The 18,468-nt window shown below is 51.8% G+C and overlaps 1 protein-coding gene across 4 annotated transcripts in view; it reads left to right on the plus strand.

Annotated features, from left to right (window-relative positions):
- The window catches only part of PAK3 (p21 (RAC1) activated kinase 3), a 168,332-nt gene that overhangs the window by 91,766 nt on the left and 58,098 nt on the right, over positions 1-18,468 (plus strand). Inside the window, exon 1 of one of the 4 annotated variants that reach the window (XM_062640180.1) lies at positions 13,576-13,700. The exons of the other annotated variants lie outside the window; for them this stretch is intronic. The gene's annotated coding sequence lies outside the window, so the exon portion shown is untranslated. Of the gene's footprint in view, positions 1-13,575; positions 13,701-18,468 lie in introns of those variants that run through there. 4 annotated transcript variants of the gene reach the window in all.

Below are 18,468 nucleotides of genomic sequence, written 5' to 3' on the forward strand. Positions count from 1 at the left end.
GGCAACCTCTACCTGTTGCCCACACCATCAAGGAACAAAGACAAGATACAAAGGCTTTGTTTTAATTAGGCCACAATCTAATGAACTGACTTGTGAACCAGCCAGCCTGCACACTGTGCTTTTCTTGCTCCTTCCCACTTCTATAGGGATTTGTTACCAACCTTTCCCTCTCTGTGGGAGGAGCCTGGAAGCCAGGAGCTTTGCGCTGTTTCTGGCAGTGCTTTTGATTCACTTGTGACCTTGTGCAAGTCCCTTTGGGTTTTGCTTGTAGGGCTTTGCAAACATAGGAGGGAGATGAACACACTTCTTCACTTCTCAGCATTTATTGAGAGCCCTAATTAACACCTAGAAAGAAAGGGGCTTCAGGCTACAGGGTGCTGCAGAGGGATATTGCTATGGGAATGCAATTAATAAATAATAACATGTATGGTACAGGAGTTCCCAAACTGCATATTGCAGTGCTTTATTTTCATTATTTGTTTACTGCATGTAATCTATATGAGTCATACTGTCCATCTCCTTAATTTTCATTACTGCTGGAGAAGCCCTGGGTAGGCAACAGTAATATTCTGCCTCCTAAAGTATTGAGTACCTAAAGTAATGGTATTGTGATCCCAGGAAAAACCATTGCTGCCGTGTTCTACTGTTCTTTGGCTGCCAGTTCTCAGACTGAGGGAGCAAAATAAGCAATGGTGTGTGCAGATGCTCTTGACTTGGGCCCATGTAATGAAATATTCCTTTGTACAAAGTGTGCAGGTTTGGGATCCTCTTGCTTCTCTCCCCCAGGAAAACTGGATAAATAACCCGTGTTTGTCCCCCAGTGGCTATCACTGCAAGTGTGGTCATTAGGGATGAGATCACTCATGGCAGAGCCATTCTTTCTGGCTCTCAGCACACTGCAAGAAACCTGGGCATCCGAATCTTGAGGTTTTGTTTGCAGTCCTTAGAAACTGAGGTTGCAGGGGGCAGACAGTATGGGGATATGCTGGTATTCTGTTTGCACTGGTGTCTTCTTATCCAGCTAGCAGAAGCATCACCAAGAATCTCTTGAGATCTCGTTTCCTTAACTATTATCCTTTCCCTACCAGGAAAACTTACTCATTTTACTTGAACAATCCTTGTAGTAGATGATAGATTGAATCCACCTGATTTACTTCCTTGGGAGGTTGGGATACTGGAGAAGGCGCAGACTTTTTCCCCTGCTAGGGAGGGAACAGGAGCCAGTGGTACCTGTGTGCTCTGGGTCTGGAGACACCCCACAAAGTGGCTTTGTAAAGGTTAATGGAGACGGGGCCAGTATATGGCATTCATGAATACCCCACATTGTCTCAGGGGCTTGCAGGGCCACAACCACTTCTTTTGGGCATGTGTAGCAGCAAAATACGCTGAATTCACAGCCACAGCTCCAAGGGATGTGGCCAGTGCTGCAGTAAGCAGATATCTGCGGGTTGATGAGCCCAGGAGGTGGGCAGGAGCAGGAAGAAAACTGCATTTGATGGCCATCCTTATCCCCTGCCCCATTTCCATTCAAAGCAGTTCACTTTTCCAGGCCTTGTCTGTACAAGGACACTGTAGAGAGATGTAGTGACCCAGACCTGCCAGTTCAGTGGCAGCAATTCTGGACAGACAGTTTACTGCAGGGTCAAAATGAGTTTTGCTTGGAAAATTACAAAGTAGAGCAGATAGTATGGGGAGCAGAGTGCAAAGTACATGGGCTCTTCTGCAGTGCTGGTGTGGATGTGGGGCTCGCTGTGCCTCGTTTCCCTTAGGTAGGGTAAGATCTGTTTATCTTACGTGAGGTTTGGGTAGCTCATGGAGCGGAGCTGCTATATAGAGGGAGGAAAATTCCCGTGTTATATGTGAGCATTTTGGTTTGGAGTTTGCCTTTTGGAACCACAACTAAAAAAGCTCAAAGGCTTTGAAGCTGAGATGCTTTCAGTGCTAGTGCTTTCTAACATTAAATCACTGAACAGCAGACAACTAAGGCCTTTCTCCTCCTGTATCCTGAATCCACCCAGTGGATCCTGAGCGGATCACTTGGGTGCAAATGAAATTCAGTTTTGTAGTCTCCTTCCAAGGGGACTGGTGACTTTCCACCTCTCCAAGGCGTGCTGAGGGTGGCAGTGGCAGGAGACAGGAGCTGACCCTGGCAGACCCTGGCACTGAGTTAAGCTTCCCCTTGTGCCTGCCCAGTGCCCCTCTCCTGGGACAGACCCGTTCAGCTCCTGCCTGGTGCCACAAGTCTGCCAGCATTCATTCCTGATGGGCAAAGCAGTGACATTCAGCTTCCATTAGAAGACAAAAATGGCATCACAGGCCATCTGAGGGCACGTTTTCAGCAGTCAGAGCGCAGGCACGGTATGGGCTCTGTTTCTGAGCCAGAAGAGCAGTCTGTTCCTGGTCCATGGGACTTGTCAGCCCAGCAATGATTAGTGAGGCAAAAAGCAAAGGCTGCAAAGCGCCTCCTGTCTTGCTCTTGTGAGAGGTGCTGATAAGGGGTTCATTGTGCAACCGGGAGGTAACTGGCAGCAGTAGAATGAAGCAGTGCCAGTCCCTTTTGCCATAGCAATTGTCCAGACGTTCTGTTCACAGCTGTAAGTCACCTTGTTGCCCAGTAAATCTCTGCTGGACTATGCTCTGTTTTGAAGGGAGCGTGGCTGCCACGTAAATCAAGTGGGATGCACATAGGCTGTGTGGAATTCAGCGTGAAAATCCATTTTGGTGGAGCAGGGCTTGGGGGAGGCAGGCGCTGAAGGGACTGCACCTCCAAAGGACAAGCCAGCTTCCTCTCCCCTGTCTCCTCTCTCACTGTAGGCACTGGTAAGTGTAGCTAAGACTGTACAATCACTTAACTCCTTGTGAGGAGGAGGAGCTGGGCTGTATGTGTCTCAGCCTGAACTGACAGATCATATCTCTTATGGGAGGTAGAGCCCATGACTTGTGTGTTGATAAGCTTGAAGGACTAGGGGCCTGGTCTCTCTGATGATGCCCGTGGGAAAAAGGGAACAGAGAGCTTTTGGCTTAGTTGAAAACCTTAGTGCCTGTGTCTTACTGACCTTCTGTATGGCACACAGAGCCCAGGCTTGATGTGTCTGCCCAGCACACAAGGAGAGCAGGATGAGGCTGTCTACAGATGGCCTCTACTGTAGCTTGACTTGCAGGTGTCACCTCAAAGGAGACAGTGTGGTCAGGGTGGCTGGGCTTGGCTGCAGTGGTCTGATGATGAAGAATTTATCTGGCATTTCCCCCTTTGCTTTGCAGAGACTTCCTCAACTCCTGGGGTTTCACCCCCTCACCATGGCCAGCCGTGATTCCCACCAGGGCAAGCACCCATTGCCTCCTCAAGCAGCAGCTCTCCCTTAGGCTATGCAAGGTAATTGGCCTGTTTCCCTGGTGTGGGACCAAGGTGGCTAATGAGAGGAAGCCAGGGTAGCAACATGGTTAAAAACATGTATGAACAAGCATCTTGTTTGCCCTGCGAGGCTGCACTGAAGCAAGAGAGTCTGGGTCTCACAGTAAGCCAGAGGCAGGCGGGGTTGGCATTCAGACTGGCAGTCATACAGCAAAGCAACACTGGTAGCATAGGAAAAGTGAGGGCAGGAGCCCAGTCTCACTTACACTGGTGTAAACTGGAGTTATGTCATGGAATCACCTGTTCCACTTGGCTGTAGTCTGGTGCAGATACATGGCATCAGGAGAGCAGGCAGGATGCCACTGAACCCAGCTCTGGCCTCTGGCTTTGCTCCTCTCTGGCAGTGCCCTCAACATGGGATGGTACCTTTCACTGTAAAGATTGTTCATATGGAGCCATTATGTGCTTAACAGAGACCAGGAGCAGGGAGGTGGATACTGAGCGTGGTGACCCCATCCTGGTGGGCTCCATGGGGCACTGGCAGAAGCTGAGCGTGACTGTCAGTGAAGGTATCAGCGTGACGCAGAGGTGGAGTGGGAGCTCCAGGGAAACGCATTGCTTTTCCTCCCATGAAAAAATCAAGGTATTTAAGTTTAATTTCTATTTTAAAAGTGATTGTTCTTGGAGGGGTTGGGTCCCTGTAATACTTTTCAAAGTGAGTTCAGGTAGTTGAAGCCTGTCAACACACCCCAGTCATTTTCCTCTCGTGCAGTGAAGGATTTTTGGGGAGGAAGGTTTATGATATATCCTTGCATTGAAGCAGCTCAGACTGGCAGGGAAACTTATCAGCTAACTGCAAAAGCACTTTCCTGACAAGGAAGGCTGTCTTGGTACACTGGGTACAGGCTGCACCTATGCAACCTGAAGAGATGAAAGGTGGCTCTGAGGTCTCTTCACAGAGAGAAATTCATCTGCTCAGGGAAGGAGACAGTTTCTCTATTTATGTGCTAGGTTTACCGTAAATCGCTGAGCTTCGGATTTCATGGGTACTAAAACCAGGAAATACCTCATGGAAGATGGTGGTTAGGGAAATAGTAGGGCAACCGTGCAGGTTTATAGCCTTTGTGATGCAGGAGAGCAGCCAGACACTATTGCTGTGACAGGGATTCCTAGACCTTGAGGGAGCTTCTTGTCACTCAGCAGCCTGCGGTGTAAGGGGAGTCTGACCTGGTGCAGCAGCAGCTTGGAACAGGTCAAAAGCTTCTATCAGTCCCTGCCTCCACTGGCCTTAATGTCATGTGTTTATGCTGGAAATCAGACCCTCTAGCCCCATCCCACATATTAACAATTCCAATCAAAATAATAATTGGATTCAGTCCATTGCATTTAACATTTCAGTGTCACCTGGGGATTCCTTCCTGATCCCAGCTCTTGATTAGGTGACAACTTTAAGCACCAGATGAATCAGCTTGACTGGATTCTCTGAACAACCCCCTTTCACAGCCAGAGGAGGGCTCAAATGCGCAGCTTCCTGCACTGCCAAGCTTCATGTACTTTACTGAAGCTGGTCAAAAGGTCATGCTCGTGGTTCTTAACGTGTTTTTTCTTCTTTTTACATTGGTTCTTGATCTGAACTGGATGGAAACCAAAACTTTCTGAGCTTGCCATGACTTGTGTTCTCCCGTCTTGTGGGTGCATGCTGGAATTGAGGCTTTCTTGAGTTTTTTAAAGGAAGCTGGTCACTGAAAGTGATACGAACAGGTCCTCACATCTACAACAGGTCTCACCCTCACTCTATGGTCTCTCTTGGGTTCCAGATCCCATGAACATATCTGGCCATAATCTTGTGTCCAAACCTCTTTGTCCAGATAAGACTTGTCAGGCGTGGGTTATTTTGTACTCTGAAGAGCATAATTTTTAGAAGAAAAGCCCCTATTTTTCCAGAAAACTCATGCTCCCCTGCCTTCTGGGCTCTGAACTTACGATAAAAATGCTTTTTCTGGGGTCGTGGTGTATTGGCTTCAAAAACTAATGCTTGGTTCTGCCTGTGCTGTGTCAAAACATACCGTAACTTTCTTAGTGACATGAAAGATAAATGCATGGAACAAACCTCTTCGTGTTTGTACCTGCACACAGGTTTAGCTGGGTGACCTGTCTTCAGTATTCCTTATAGAATTCTTTTTGTGGCCAAACAAATCCAAGAGTCTGGGGACAAATAGTAGTGAAATGCTGTTTGGCATGAACAAATCTCTATAAGCTTTCACATTTTACTTGCTGTGTCCTGATGTGTAGTGAGCTGTAAGTGTGTGCAGAGTTACAGGGGAGAAAGGGAAAAAAGGTGATGAGTTCACAAACAGTGATGAGGAGAAGGAGAAAGGAGAAGGAGAAAGAAGGAGAAGGAGAAGGAAGTATTCTCCTCTAAAGAAGTATCTGCTGAGGATGTGTTGGAGGCACGGCTGTGTTTTAGGCTCTAGTAGCTCCTCTCAATACATAGAATTTGTTTATGGCACATTTACTATCGTGAAAAGCTGAAAGTCCTTCCTCTGGAACAACTTCCTGAAACCCTGTGTGAAGTGTCACTAAATCAGGTTTCAGAGGACTCTTTCTCTTCAGCTGTTGCAAGTTGTTTGTATCACAAAGGCAGGCTCAGTCCCGCTGCCGTAGCTGCTGTCAGGCACGCTGGAGAAAAGAGAGGCACTTCAGCTAGTGCTGTTGATACCTGTCTGCTCTGTCTGCTATAGCCGAGAGCCACTGAATTCTCTAACCCTGCATCAAATACTTTGCCTGGTCAGCAGCCAGTTTCTTGCATTTCAGCTTTCCAGGTCACAGCCCTGGTAAGCTTGGGAAGGGTATTCTCTAAGTCAAGCTCACATTCTGGCTGCTGGGAGGACACTGCCCTGAGCTGGCATGGTAATAACTCTAATTGTCATGGGATATTCTCCAGGCAATGAAGTCTTCATTCATGAAATGGCATCTACATAAAGACCTTTTTCTTCTCCAGGCCCTCTGGACTGATGTTATCCCAATGCCTATAGTACCTTTGCTTTGTAACGTGTTGGTAACTCGGCATTCTTCAGTGCTCACAAGCTGTCACGCAGTGCCATGTGTTTGCCACCCATAGCACCTTTGTTCGTATTCACGTGACGTCAGTGGAGCTGCCATAGCTGTGAAATCAAAGTTCAGCCTCATCTGGTAGGAGGTTAATTCTCAGATTCACATTTCTTGTGGGAAAGGGGGCTCTTTAAGGCAGAGCTCAATGATCAGGAGGAGATACATGGAAATAAGGATGTGCTTTCATTTGTAGGGACAGGGGAAGGAACTACATGTTATAGAAGCATAGAATCTTAGAACAGCAGCCTCAGCTCTCCCATCTGTTTTGAAGGAATAATTCAGACCCTCCTCTGTGATACCACAGCTGGGGGTCTAGGAACTCTAAAGGGTTCAGCCTCCTGTATCTTCAGTCCATAATCATCCCACGTCTGAAATCTTCTGGTTACGGAGAGCCAAAAAGAGATCTGAATCCCTGCCTAAGCCCTTTCTGTTCCTAAAGCACAACTGCATTGTGCCTTGTTGGCTTCAATCAGTTCATTTTCGTGAATCAGATCAGCTACATACCTTCCCTTTGGATGTTACCTTCATGTGGTTTGATCTGGGATGCTGAAATGCTCTGGACAATCACAGATTATATATTGGCTTCCATATTCAGCGTCTGTGAAAACACCAAGTGTCAGGTACCCCCAATGCTTTACCCCTTTCAGATACGTGCATTGAGGTGGGAGCTCTGCAGGTCTCCCTGTGGCATGTGTGTTCTCAGCACAGGGCTGAGCTCAGGTGTCACAAGCAGAGGGATGTGCCACAGGGCTGCTTCACGCTCACTCTTCCTCAGTGCCACAGTAATGAGTCCTGCTGATTACATGGAGGTGAATGTAAATTAAAACCCCAGATCCAGACACTGCCACAGCAGTGGACGTAGCCTGTAAAATGGTGACACTTCACCTCTTGAGCCTCTTGTGATGTCTCCCAGCAGGCACAGAAACCAGTATCACTCCTGTGCACATGGAGTTGAGGGAGATAATGGAGAACAACTTGTGTAAAAATCCTAGTATGTTGGCCTATGCTTGTCAGAGGAAAACAAAGATAAACAGCTTGGAGAGTAGGTTTTACATGTCTCACCCAGCTCTAGACATTTTATAGGTGGAAAAGTGAGGCACAGTGATGTGTGGCTGTTCCAATGAAGAATCAATGTTGAATGACAGCTGTTTTTCAAGGAGAAGATAAATTTGCTGCATGTGCCCATCTTGTTGTAGTGGTTTTACTGTTTGGATGTTGCCTTAAAGCTTACAGCAGTATACTTACATATATGTGTTCCTAAATGAGAACAATCTCTCACCTCTGCATGTACATGGTTGTGCATGTGCACGTATCAGTAAACCTGGTGTTTGTGCTGGGCTGTGGCAGCTTGGCCACGCTCGCCTGGGTCTGCAGTAGCACAAGGAAGGACTGGAAGCTGTTGTGGAGGAGCAGTGGTGCTGGGCTGTATGGCCTGTCCTTGGGAAGCATCACGTCACAACTCGTGTGGTATTTCAGAGCACTGGTTTAATCAGTATCGGCTTGTATAGCTTCCCTCTTGCGAAACCCTATTCCAGGGTGGGGGTTTCCTTGCACACATTCCCCTCCCTTTCAGAGAGAGGCAGGATTTGTGAAACCAGTGCCTTATATTAATCTGAGAGTATTTCTGCTATGTGTAATCAACTATATCTCTGTCTTAGCTTTGGATTTTATAGCACACACGGCCCCGCAGTAGGAGAGCATTACATTCAGTTTTACTAGTTCCTGGAGGTGGATTAAATCCCACTTGATTGTTTGCAACAGTTGTGAAGATTCAACATTTTAATGAGGTGTAGCAGTGGTATGTTAAGAAATGTATCTATTAAATGCAGTCTTCAGTAGCTGATTGCTATTTAAATGGCATGTGGCAATATTCTTATTACATCTCAAATCCACAGTTGAGGCATTAATTTTGAGTGGGAAAATGATGATACGAGGTAAAAATACAAACTAAACTAAAGTACAGCTGCTTTTAATATGAAAATTTTATTCTACTTATACTGACATAAGCAAGTGTTTATAGTAGGTATTTTTAAAGCAGATGAAGATGATGTGAAAGAAGCATTCTGTCAGTAATTGCTGTAACACTCATGAAGTTATTGATGGAGGTAAATTCTGTCTCATCCTAGGAAAGATTCAGACTTCATCATATTGCAGGAAAGTTTTATCCAAAAGTGTGTTCCTAACATGAGTGTGGGCATTCTTCTCCAGGGACCTGGACTCAGGGGTCAGTAGCTTGGCAGCTGAAGCTTCTCCAAGCAGTGTGGTTATCACCATCCATGAAGGTTTCAGACTGCAGCACCCCAAACCACTACTGTTGCAGGCAATGGGAGATATCTTGAGGGTTTTCTGAGAACAGGGTAAAACCCGTGTCTTACAAGGACAAGGTGATGGTCAAAATGTTTTCTGGGGTGAGAAGGCAGTGTATGTGTAGATCCTAGGGGAAAATACTGTTTGGTGCTTTGCATGATCCTCCAGGCTCAGTAATGCCAAGGGCACAGCTCTGTCCTGCCTTGTCATTTTTGCACCTGAGCTGTGAGGATCCTCACAGTCACCCATGAATTCTCTTGGAATGAGCTGCATTTGGTGCCAGTCCCTACCCTGCCCTGTACAAGGTTTGCAGTACATGTACTTCCCATTGCCCATGGCATGGTGGTGGGAAGGGATTCGGAACGCTCACAGAAGTTACCTGCAGATGGGGTGTACTAAGGCACAGAGTCTCTCAGTGACTTACTCCCTAAATGGGAGCAAGTGGAACTAGTAGCACAGTGTACTAGCCTCACTGTGTCACTTGTCCCAGGCTGTGTTATTGCCCTGTGCCCAAGAGGTCCCCGGGCACCTTCACCCCCCAGGGGCTCCAGTTGTTCCCAAGCAGCACTCGTGTGTCCTCCTTGCTCCGTCTTTGCCTGGATCTCAGCATATAGCAGATCCCACAGCTGTGCAGTTGGGACCCCCTCACTGCTGGCAGGCAGCCTGCCTGGTTCCCATCGCTACGTGTCGGTAGGTGGTTCCTGTCTAATGAAGCTCCTTTCCAAGGGAGGCTGTTGACGTGCTCCAGCATCGCCAGATGGTCCCCTTACCTCTCCTGCTCTCACGCTCCCTCGGAAACATTAACGATCCCTAAACCTCTCTGATGGAGGGGCTCGTTTTTGTGACAACCTCATTACGTGGTTATCAGGAGCTGCCACTATCCACGTTGTCACGACAACCAGCCTGATTCAGAGCTGCTGGGAAAGGTCTGAACCTCAGGCAAACAAGCAACCCCAGCTCCCCGCAGATGCTCACCCACAGCCAATCCGCAGGGCCCTGGGGAACCATGACATCATGGGCCCCCAAATTTAACTGTTAGCTTCCAGCATCCCTCCGTGTCCCTTCCATGTGTGCCCCACATCAGCCCCGGTGCGGCTGAGCTGGTCCTGCCGTGGTACCGCTCCGAACGGCTCCGGTGCTGCTGCAGCTCAGCAGGGCTGGCAGAGGAGGTCCCTGTAGCCCACACTTGATGCAGCCTTGGTCAGGAGTAGGAGCTGTGGTGGCCGAGTGCTTGTGCCTTTGTGGTCTAGCACTGGCAGAAAGCTGCAGGGTAGTATAATACCCACAGCTGTGAGGAGCCAGAATGGGTTGCTGCTTATTGGGGTTTTGTTAATGGGGTGGGAGTTAGGTGTTCAGAGTTAATTTTAGCTGCAGGATGAGCTCTCTGGCAGCTACCGCTAACTGTGGGAGATTAATGGGATCCTTTCCTCCCTTTCCCATGAAAACCTACTGACACTCAGCTGCCTGTCATGCTGTGTTGCTCAGATTGTGTTGCTTGCCAGCAAGGTGTGATAAATGCAGCAGAACCAGTTCTGTTGCAGATGGAGAATGTGTCCCCCTTCCTGCCCTGCTGATGCAGAGAGGGGTTTGTTGCAGATACTGGGGTGTAGCTGAGCTACCTCTGGAGCCATGTACCCCATTAAGGTTACATCCTACATAGTACTGACTGAGGTGTCTTGCAGGTGTGTGGCTGCAGAGCTTTCCTAAATTCCTGCCCTCCTGCCCTGCTTGACCACATTCGCTGTGGAAGCAGGATCAGGCAGCTTTTGATGGGATTCCTCCATTTGCTCAAGAAAGACTTGACTTTGGTAACTTCCTGGTCACCCCCGCTAAGAGTACATTTGGTTTCTGAAGATGCTGGTGCTCGGCCTCCTTTGCCGAGACATTTCTTGCACACCCCTCTGCCACAGGGAAGGGTGCTGGTCCTTTCAGGCAGTGTGGGTCTGCGGCACTGCAGTTTGGGAGGGTCTGTCTGGTTGGATCTGACAGGTGAGGGTAGGTGGCTTTTGGCTTCTGAAGTCCTTGGGCATCTTTTGGAGGAACAAAGGCTGTGAGAACGCTGTTTGTTACTCAGAGCTAATATCCCATTGTCTTTCTCTTGCTTTGCTGTGTTGGTCACCTGGCCTTGCATTGCCATGGGCTGCATCTCCAGGAGGAGTTGTCTCTGAACTGCTTTTTGGCAGGGGGTGCCCACAGAGGGGCTGAGGAGCTTGTGCACAGCCCAGCATAGAGACGCTGCAGCATGAATGGTCCTGACACAGCCAGTCCTGCCTTTTGTAGCACGGAGGAAAGGAGCTACTGGGGCTGGTGATAGGCCTGGTCCAGGCAGATCCCTCCTCCTGCTTCTCAGACACCTAAGGCCTGGGGCGTTGGGGCTCAAATTAGGGCAGCTTCTGAGGTTATGTTTGCAAGATGAGACCCTTGCTCGGAGATGTCGCTGGGGCAGGGCAGGCCCTGCGGGTCTATAGGCTGGGCCTCACGGGCATGCCCACTGTAAGCATTTCCAGCTAGTTTTGACACCCATGTGACAGTCACACAGGACTCCCATCTAGCAGGGACTGGCCTGCTTTCCGGTGCCCCGTGGGGACAAAGCCAGCACCCTGTCCACGCCTGGGCTGGACCAAGCTCAAAGGCACCCTGCTCGCCTGGTCCAGCCCAGCCCAGCCCAGCCCGGGTGCCAGACCTGTGGGGCCAGTCCAGCCCTGTGCCTGGGGCTGGGGGGCTGCTTTCCTCTCCCAGCAGAGACTGCCTGAAACAGCACAGGTTCAAGGGGCTGTGAGGACTCCAAAGGCCAACCTTGAAGACACAAAAAAAACCCTGTGATGTCCAGGAAGAGCTTCACTGTGCACAGGCAATGTTTGCAAGGTTTCCTAAGCTCCCAGGGGAGCTGTTGCTTTGGGCCAGGCTGACAGTATGGGGTCTGATCCTGCTTTTTCCCTGCATGCAGTCATGGAGCCAAGTTTCTGCTCTTTCACAGGGAAGAGGAAGCTGAAGCTCTTCCTTCATCTGCTCTCACCCAGTCTTTGGCAACTTCAGAGGGAAGCTGAGGCCCCGGGGTTGGTGTCTCAGAGAGCCTGCTGGTTTTGTTACAGTGCTTATGAAATAGTGCTGCTGATGGTTTGTGTTAAAACTGTGTTTTAGTTGGACTTTGTAAAATGAATGGAAGCGATTCACCCACAGGTTCAGTCCTCACATCTGTAATGGCCTGAGAGTGCTTCGGCTGCGTCTTCTCCTTGGGCTGCCTCCGTCCTTTGGAAGCCTGTAAGCGAGCTCACGCTTCACACTGTGTAGGAGCTGGTCCGTAACCTTCTGTCCTGTGTCTGAAGCATTTGGGAATGATTTCTGCTCTGGAGGAGGCATGTCCACCACCTGCTCGGGCCTTTCTGACTCCGTGGGCTGTTTTTAAACAGCACTTTGCAGGGTATGGCCCTTCAGGGACCCCTGACAGCTTCTTCCGCAGCGTTCCCTTTATCACTGTTACCCTAGATCCTTGCACAGCCTTTGAAGGGGCAAAAGCTGGGACAAAGTATAAGCCCTCTGCAAACTCCGCAGTCGTGGCGGTGAGGGGTCACCCAGCCCTTGTCCCGACCCCCATGAGTGCACACTGTGCTGTCACTGCGGGGGATGTGACTTGCAGCAGAGAGCAGAAAGTGCCTCTTCCATTGCTGAGGCCTCGCAGGGTCACTGCTGACCTTGGAGGATCTCAAGAGCCATCTATCACAGGGGTATTTCTCTACAGGGGTGGAAGCGGCACTGGCAGCTTGTTCCACAGCTTGACTGTGGCCAAGTGATAGGTTTGACTTCTGCTGGGGAAAAAAGCCTTGGTGAGGCCTCAGCAGGAGGGGACGGTGGTGATTCAGTAGGGGCTGCTTGTCACGGCAGCGTTGGCTGCGTGACTCAGGGAGCATTTGCTCCTGGAAAACACGTCCTTTGATGTTCTGTAAGGCGACAGCATGACCATGCCTGGCCAGAGAAGATCACATACCGTGTGGCGGGGCTGGGATGGTTTGTTATCTCCTCTTGGGTAATGTGACCTGCCTCTTACCTGGGGCAACAGCAGCCAGCAGAAGGCAGTCGTCATTCCTTGCCCATGGCTGCTGTATAATGCATTGATAAACACGGCCTTGTGCTTCTCCCTTAGGAAATGATGAGAAAAGAGGTCAAAGCTGTGCCCATGTTGGGATGGAACAGCACAGCCCTTCCCGCAGCCAGTGGGGCTTGTAGAAGTGGTCACATTTGTCCGGGGATTATTTTGTTCCCCATAAACATTGTAAACTGAGGCCATCCTCATCAGAACAGTGGCTGTTTGTACTTGTCAGACCTTTCGTGGAGGAGGTGAACTTGTGGGTTTGGGGGAAGCAGGAGCAGGACTGCACACTGCCCAGGAGAGTGTGATTCTGGATGGAGGGGGGTTTTTCGTTGGTGCATGTGGGGATCTTTGTGCCCTCTCTGTGTCCACAGCAGGTTGCTCACGCCATGCTCCTGGTGGGTTTCCCCACGTCTGGATCAGGACAGAAGCATCCCACAGGCTGTCACGTGGCGAACGTTATCTGGGGGGAACCCGACACTGCAGGGAGGGCGAGGACCGGGCCGCACCGTGACGCCTCTCGGGACCCGCCGCGGTACCGGCTGGGGAACTCCCCCCCGAGCCGCGCTTTCCCCACGCAGCGGCCTTGAAACACAAGATTTGCCCCCTCGCGCGCCCGCCCGCCTCGCGCGTCGAGGGGCCGTCGCAGCCGCGCGGGCGCAGCCAATGGCCGGGGCGGGCGGGCGGTGACGACACGGGTTGTGGGGCGCGGCCGCGCGCGCGAAGGGGGGGGGGGACGGGAGCGCGGCAGATGGGCTGCGCCCGGGGGGGGCCCTCGGCGGCGGCGCGAGGCCGCGGCGGGGGACGGCGCGTGCAGCATGACAGCGGGAACGCCGGGGAACGGTAACGGGAGCGGTAACGGGAGCGGCCTGGCCAGCCTCGCCCGGGGCCGTGCGTGCGGGGCCGCGGCTCCTCCCGGCGCTGCGCCGCGGCGGGGAGAAGTGGGGGGGGGGGGATCCGCCGGGGTGTGCGGCCGCGGGGAGGGCCGCGCCGGTGCCGGCGGTGACACCTGTGTTACCGGTGTCGTCTGCGAGCCGAGACCGGCGGCGGGGGATGGCCCCCCCGGCGTGGCCGCGGAGCCGCGGCCGGGTCCGGAGTTGTGTCGGCGCCGACATCGGCCATCGGCGCTGCCGTGGTGCGTGTGCTCCCACCTTGGACAATGCAGCCCGGCGGCGCGGCTGCGGCGGGCGGGGGATCGGGCTATAAATAACTCTGCCTTTCCCTTTTTTAAACGCTCTTTATTGGCAACGCGCAGCCCATCGACCCCTTTAGAAACGACTGCTAAGTTTTGGCTGAAATCCATCGGGAAGGGTGGTCTCCCCCGGCACAGGCACGGTGGTGCCGGTGCCTCGCTGAAGCCGATGCCTTGCCGGGTGTCCCTTTGTTCCAGGCTTGCACACCAGCCAGTCCCGGAGCTGCTCCGGCGCGGTGCCTGGCTCCAGCCGGGAATGCCCCCGTTCTGCTCACCCAGACCGCTTCCAGATCCAGTTCTCCCCGGTACCAGAAATGATGCCCCCCCCACCCCCGTTCGGAATACAGCGGTGTGTTTAATGGAGAAGGTTGAGGGAATTCAGACAGCAAAAGCCGTGGCTTCAAAGCGAGCAACATCTGAAAGAGATTGTGGGCCTGAGCTGGGAAGATCAGGGCTGTTCCTGGACTTGCAAGCTCCGAACGGTATCGAGGGGTTGGATTCGAGCTCCATTTGCCGGGGTGGGCACAGGGTTGGCAGTGAAGACCCAGGTTATCTGTATGGAGAGTTGGGCAGATGCCCCTGAAGGCTTCGTTCCCCTTCTCCCCCCCCCCCCCCCGAATTTGACGCCGTGTGGAGATTGCGGGCGAGGGGATCCCGCTTTTTGTTTTCCTCTGCGCACGGCCGGTGATGGCGTTGAGCGCACGGAGCAGGGAGGCAGGGATCACGGTGGGCTGTGCCGAGCCACTTGGGCTGGCGTGAATCCCCCCACAGTGAGGAGGGACCGGGGGGTGCTGCAGGGCCCAGGCTCCCACCTGCCTGGCTGAGGGGGAGACAGAAGGAAATGCTGCGGCCGGAGGGGATGCTGAGATGAGATCTTCTCCCTGGCTCCTCCTCTTGCGTGAATCCACCTTCCCGGTGGCTGTCAGGCAGTCCCACTGCGAGGCACCCTGAGGGGGAAGCGGCTGTTGTGGATGGGGGCAGGAAGGGGGAGCGCAGAGGGGGAATGGGGATGAGGACGTAGCCTCGGACGGGTGTGCTGGGGGAGAGCGTGGTGTCCCCGAAGCGGGAGCTGGTGCAGGGAGCAGCATGGTGCAGAAGGGGCGTTGGGGATTTTCAAACACCTTTGCTCCAACTCCCATGGAGGTGGTGCATGTGGCTGCAGAGGAGCCTCGTGCTTCCAGGAAAGGTGTTCAGTCACAGGTTACCCGGTGCCGTGAGCAGGAAAAGTAAGCCAGGAATCGGGAATAAGTGGTTTTAGCCCAGAACGTGGTGGGTTGCTCAAGGCCAGGGAGTGAAGGATGCCCTGACACGTTATGTGTGTGAAGGATTGCCCTGAGCCTTGGGGTTTTCTGTGGTGAGCACAGGGCTGGTGAGGGACAGTGGCTGCACTGGTTGGAGCTGCCTTCCTTGAGCATGGGACTGGGCAGAGGAGCTGGTGGCAGGCACGGTGCAGGGGATGGGTTTGAGGTGTTGCTGGATTCACATGTGGGGGGCTGCAGAGGAGTTTGTGCTCTGATCCGAGACCTGCACGGAGGCATGTCTTCACTGAGTGGCTCTGGATAACTCAAAGTAATTCTCAGTAGCTCCTGTGAGCCCTGAGCTCCTGTTACAGGATTAAGTTTCCAGCCTCATGGGCCACCGCTCGAAGCAGCAACAGTTCGGGAGGCAGCTGTGGCGGCAGTGCCGCAGGAGGCAGTGCGCAGGGTGAGCTGCTTTGGTTGTCCCAGGTCCTGTGCTCTGGCCTCCTTCACCTCAGGGCTTTAGCACGAGCGTGTCAGCTTCTTCTGGGGGATGTCTGATGGGGGCTTTGTGCTCTCTGAACCACCAAGCCCAGTGAGGCAGTAGGGGTGTCCCACAGAAGTTGAGGAGCGTTCTGCTGTTGGGGTGCAGAGGACTTCACCTCTCCGAGTAGGCCATTCACTGGGCAATTTCTCTGTGAGGATCTGAGCAAAACTCAGTATTTAAAAGTGCATGGAAGCTGGAGTCCAGATTATCCTGTGTGTCCTGGGCCAGCTCGCAAGGTCTGGAAAAACAAAACTTGGCACAAGAGGTCATCTTCCTCCATGCCCCATATTTCTTTGCAGCTTTTGTGCATATGGTTACAGGGACAGGCGAGACAAATTCAGCTCTGCAAGATACTGTTGACCATAGCAAACCCAGCTCCAGTGTTAGCCATCTCCTGGCCTGGCAGCATTTGCTCCTGGAGGAGAGCTGGTTTGTAGTTCCTGTTCCCTCTGCCGAGGAGCTTTCTCCTTTTTTAATACTTTAATAGTGACTGTGGATCCAAGTGTTCCTGGAGCTGCCAGTGTTCTGGGATCAAAACCAGCCTGGAAGCTGGAGGCCTTTCAGATCTGCCTTCAACTCCTTCATTTTAGCCATGCCTGCACAGAACTGTTCACAGCGGAGGTGTTGCCAGATTTGGCATCTGCTTCTGCTCTGGTTGGACTCCCTGTGGCTTTGGGACATGAACGCTGCTGTCTGTGCCTAGCCGGTTGGAGTGCTGATTTCTGTTCCTTGCTGTGCTACATCTTCCTCTTTCATTGCCTGCCTTGGCTCCTGCAAAAGGTGCTTGAAGCTTTTTGTTCCAGGAAATTCATGGGCAGGGAATGGAGTGACAGGGTGGGGAGGGGGAAACATGAATTAACTTTCACTTGCAGAAATAAACCTTTCTACTGGTCAGTGCTGTTTTGTGTTTAGCTAGCATTCCCCCCTGCAGCTCTTGTTTTGCTTTTACCTTTCAGACACAAATGGTAGACCATAGGTATCTTCTGCTTCTTCTGTGTTTATTTGGCTTGCTCGATACTGAAGAATGGCATCAAGCTGAGTGGTGATCAGTTGGGCCTGGGTCAGCACAGGTGGAGATGCTGATGTGAGTGGCCTGTCTCAGACCTGCTGTTGCTGGGGGTACCTCCTGCTCTTGACAGTAATTCTGTGGTTTGCTGGTGGCTTGTCTCAGTGCTCCGTTCTGGAGATCTCTTGCAGGTGACCACATCAGGTGTGGCTTGTGTGCAGCTGATGGCCAGTGTGGAGTGTGCTCTGCTGGGGATAGCAGAGGGACTTGTGGCATGTTGAATTGCACAGGTGAAAGTTGGCTCTGGGGGTGCCTTGTTGATGAGTTGTCCAGCTGGGTGTCCTGAGACAAGAGACTGGCTGTAAGGTGGCCCTGATCTCCCCAGTCAGGTGGTGTGGGACACGTCATGAGGGTACCCCTTGCTCTGGGCAAGCACCATGGCATCCACGCAGTCAGTGCCACTGACTGTCATCCAGGAAGCCTCTGGTCTTGTTGATGCAGTCTCATGTCCCCAGCTTCTGGGGCTCTTGACCCCTGGAAGCCCTGGGTGAGGACAGGCAGGCCTACAAGCGCTCTTGGTGTGGGAGGATCTTCGTGTCAGCATGTGCCACCAGCCCTACCTGCAAGTTTGGTGCTCAGGGCACTGGGCTTGGTGCACCTCTGGGTACTCTGGTGTCTGGTCTCATATCTTCCCTTCTAGAGGCAGACTTGGAAGTTGTGTCCCTCTTGGAACAGGGCATGTCCTGCTCAGTTGAGAAAGCTCTGCTTAGCATGAGCAGATGTTGGTTTGTCTTGCTCTGATGTCTTATTGTCATGACTATGTGTTAAGTACTCAAGGGTGGTGTTACTATTCAGTGGGCTCATTTCTCACTGTTAGGTTTTATTGCAATTGCTTATCTAGTAGCGTATTGACACATGCAACTGGCTCTTGACTGAGCCAGAGCAAAGCACTTCTGTGCCCTGGAGTCTCTGCTGTCACTTCCACACTTTGAATAGTTTGCACTGCTTGCATGTGACAGTGCTGGTTTTGGGGCTCCCTGTGTACTGCATGTAAGACACTCCAATACAGCACTATATAAGGCTTGCCAAGATGGGAAACAGCAAAGTGAAGGTTTGATACACCTCCTTTACTCTGTCTCGTCTGGTCATGTGTACTTTATTGCCATCAGAAGCAAATTAAGGCAATTTGGATCCTAAAACGTGTTCAGGGAATGTCTGGGGAAGTGCCACATGTTTCTTTGTAATTCTGAGAGCAGAAGTGGGCCTTCTCAGAGAAATAAAGATTCTGGTATGACCCCTTTACTTGTGAAAGTGATGCCTCACACATGGACCAGAGGTAGCTGTGCTGTGATCCAGCTTGCTGCATACATGTGTGCTTGGCTTTACTGCAAGGCTGTGTGTGCTGTGTCACTTTTTGTCCAGCCTTAGATCCCCTATAAGCATAGAATCCCAGACTGGTTTGGGTTGAAGGGGGCCTTAAAGTTCCTCCAGTTCCAACCCCTGCCATGGTCAGGGACACCTTCCACTAGAGCAGGTTGCTCCAAGCGCCATCCAGCCTGGCCTGGAACAAACTGCCATTTCAGCACTGCAGTGCAGCACAGGCTCCAGAGTGGGACCACTCTCATCTT

The sequence above is a fragment of the Pezoporus occidentalis genome, unplaced genomic scaffold (assembly GCF_034315485.1).
Source record: "Pezoporus occidentalis ecotype Australia unplaced genomic scaffold, CSIRO_AGI_Poc_V1 ctg63, whole genome shotgun sequence".
Taxonomy (NCBI): domain Eukaryota; kingdom Metazoa; phylum Chordata; class Aves; order Psittaciformes; family Psittacidae; genus Pezoporus; species Pezoporus occidentalis.